Here is a 3,720-nt window from a genome sequence, read left to right on the forward strand (position 1 = left end):
ATCATTAGTATTTTGGAAAATGAAGAGGGAAATGTTATGAGATCAAGAATAATAAATGTAAATAAATTTTATAAACTAGAAGAGGGTGTTCTGCTGACTAGAAATTACCATTTTCTGGAAAATTGGAGATTGTGTTTGCCAAAAATTTTTGTAGCTGATGTGATTAAGGTTTATCATGATCAATGTGGACATTTTGGTGTTGATAAAGTAGTAAATAGGCTGATAAAATCATTTGTTTGGAGAGGGATGAGAAAGGATGTGAGAAATTGGTTAAATGACTGTGTTATCTGTGCTAAAACTAAACCAGATAAACACCCTGTTAAAGCCAAATTGGGTATGCATGTCATTAATACCGTAAGGGAGCAAGTATTTGTAGATTTGCAAGGCCAGTTGCCTACTGGGCCTCGTAGAGAGAAATTTTTGTTAACAGTTTTGGATGGGTTTTCTAGGTATTTAGTTGCTTACGCTATACCAAACGCTACTACAGAAAAAGTTCTGGATAAGCTGGTTAATTGTTACTTTGTTCATTTGGGTATACCGAAAAGATTGATTTGCGATAGAGGGTCTTGTTTTATTAGTAAACAGTTCAAACAGAAAATGAAAGAGTTTGGTGTTGAGATATATTACTGTAGCAGTTATCATCCTAAAACCAATTTAGTAGAACGTGCTCACCAGGAGATTAACCGACTCATGAGAATATATTGTGAAGGCATGCATAAAGATTGGCCGTTGTATGTTAGTACAATTGTTAACTTATTGAATTATTCCATCAATGAAACTTTAGGAGAAGCTCCTGTCTCAGTACATTTAAATGAACAGATTGATGGAAATTTGAAAGCTACATTTGGAATCGAAAATGAAATTAATGTCAACTGGAGTAATAAACTAAAAATGGTGAAAGTCAAAACTTGTGAAAAAAGACAGAAATTTGTAGATAAACATGCTGAAAAAGAAGTAGGTAGAACTGAAATTGTAGAAGGTGATTTGGCATTTTTGAAGACTCATAAGCATAGTTCATTAATTGATAAAAAGATTGCTAAATATTTTGACTTGTTTAGAGGGCCTTATTATTGTATGAAACAAACTAGAAATGGAGTTTTTGATCTATTAGATTGTGATACTGAGGAGTTGGTAAGTGACCAACATGTAAAAACCTTAAGTTATGGAGATGTTCAAGGGAAAAGAAAATTGAGTACAGTAAAAGGTTGAATGTTACCAATGTAGCAGGCTAGGGGTTGAAAACCGAAAAATACTTTTCATTTGAATTTAGAAGGTACTAAGTTTTAGAGCTTTCAATGAGAATTTGAAGAATATTTAGTAATTAGTTGATTAGAAAAGGAAAGTGTAGTGTAGTTGCATGTATAAATGTTAATATGTTTAAAGTTTAATTTTTAGGATAAGAATGTTAGGTTTTTTTTAAGTGTAATGAAAGGAAGGGTGTTGTCGAGTTATTGTATGTAAAAAAAAAGATAATTTTATATTTTATATAAAAATTGGAATATAGGTTCCTATGTATTTGTTATATTATTGGTGTATTTAGAGAAATGTGTTTCATAAGAACTTGATATGTTATTATGTATTAATTATTGTTAGGTAAACAGTGTACTACTTCAAAGGATAAAGGATGGTGGAAAATAAGGGATTTACCTAATATTGTATAATCTCTTGTACTTTTATATTATCTCTTGTACTTTTATATTTTGTGCTGTATAAAATAAATGTCAAATTTAAATATAAATTTTGCCAACACAATGTGGTGATAGGGAATGATGATGCGTGTGTAGTGATTATACGAGGAGTGTTCAAAAAGTGAATGACCAACCGAGGAAGTCAAGTGACCAAAGTAAATAGAACTGATCATTTAGGACCAACGTACTGAAATAAAAATTGCTCATTTGAACCGAAATTTTTATTTCTGTCCAGGGAGGGGCAGATTGTGACCGATTACTTTGGGTCACGTAAAATAACGCACACGTAGGACGAAAGGGTGATTTCAAGGAACAGCAATAGTGCGTAGGAAGAGTGTTGGATTACAGTGAGCGGGTTTTGCATAGTGGCGCAATAGAAGCTGTCGCTAGGCCGGTAAGAGCTTGAATGCTATTGGTTAACATTGCATGGTGTGATTGTGCAAAGACTAATCAGAGCCTTAGAGTTGCAATGGGGTGAGTGATGCAAAATTAACGAGAACAGTGCGGTTGGGAACAGAAAAGACGTAACATCAACTTTCTCGGCGTGGAAAGATTTCCTCGGTTAGGAGTAAGTAGTGCCTTCGGACGTCGCGTTGCGAGTTCCCCGCGATTGATCAAACTTGATCCGGGCGTCGCGAAAATACTTTTATAATCACACATCACATTCTCTGGCATTAAGAACAGCATAAGAAGAAAAGTTGATACCACTGTTTATAGTGTAAATTGTAGTGAATATTGGAATTTAAGATTTATTTTCAAATACAAGGTAAAAATTAGATATTAGTAGTTTATTTCCTTTTGTGTTAATCTTTTCACAATTATCAAAATAGCTAACTTAAGACTTGCGAGTGACTGGTCGGTCTGGTGCCATAAACCCAGAGCTCGTAAGCCGAATCAGGGTACTACATTCAAAGGAAGAGTAAAATCAGAAAACAAGTAAACAATCACAAAAAAGAAAACGGTTGAAATTGGTGCCGAAACCCGGGAAAGTTAGTTTTAATCTCACTAAATTTCTAAATTCTAAATTATCCTAAATTTACTTCTAAATTTTCTAAATTCATCGAGTAAGAGCCTTACATTTCCTAGTGAGTTGGATAAACTGTGTAGTGTTTGAGAGGAGGCAAATAGTTTTGATTGTTTATATCTGTGTTGACCTTGTTGTGCCCGATCACAGCTGGAGGAAAAGTGACATTGTGCATCGACTAGCCAGCCAGAAGAGCGATATGTTTTTTGTCCTGCGTGTTGTGGTGCTGGGTTTCAATTAAAAAGAAATGGCTAGAAGAAAGTCTGTTGCCCCTAAATTAAGAGACGACGCCCCTGAAATTAACTGGGACATTACTTTAGAGTGTTGTGGCAAGATGCTGAGCGAAGACGGAATCATAGAATGTAGCGAGTGTAAACTTTGGAAGCATAAATCATGTGAAAGTATGACTGATGTTGAGTTCGAGTCTTTTGTGAATGAGAAGGGAAAAGTGTTTAGATGTGCAAAGTGCAGTAGCGTAGAGAAAAATGAATCCGTGGGGGAGGATGTAGTGTCGGAAGATCAGAAAAGGGATGATATGATTAATGCAAATGTGATGGAAATGCTCCGACGGTTGTTAGTGAACTCCGAGAAAATGGATGCGAAATTTGAAAAACAAAACGAGAAGTTAGAATGTATGGTGAAACAAAGTGAAGAAGATAAGAGTGAAATGATCGAGCGTTTTCAAGTGTTAGAAAGTAAAATAGTTAGTGTGGAATGTGTTAGGGAAGAGTTGCGGTTGCATCGTGAATGGTGTAACGAGACGCATGAAGAGATGAAGAAAGAAATGGGAATTGCAGTGGCAAAGTCAGAAGGAAAATTAGCGCTACAAGTGGAAGAAATGAGTAATGTTAAGAATAAGTGTAAAATAAATCGAGGTGACCTTGAATTGAAATGTGATACTCTGCGATGTGAAAATGAATTGTTGAAAGTGCAACAAAGAGAGATAGAGAAAGAGGTTCAGGTTATTTCAAGAAGAATACTTTTGTTAGAAAGGAATAACGAAGAAAG

This window comes from Lepisma saccharinum, unplaced genomic scaffold (assembly GCF_977018435.1).
Source record: "Lepisma saccharinum unplaced genomic scaffold, izLepSacc3.1 HAP1_SCAFFOLD_403, whole genome shotgun sequence".
Classification (NCBI taxonomy): Eukaryota; Metazoa; Arthropoda; class Insecta; order Zygentoma; family Lepismatidae; genus Lepisma; species Lepisma saccharinum.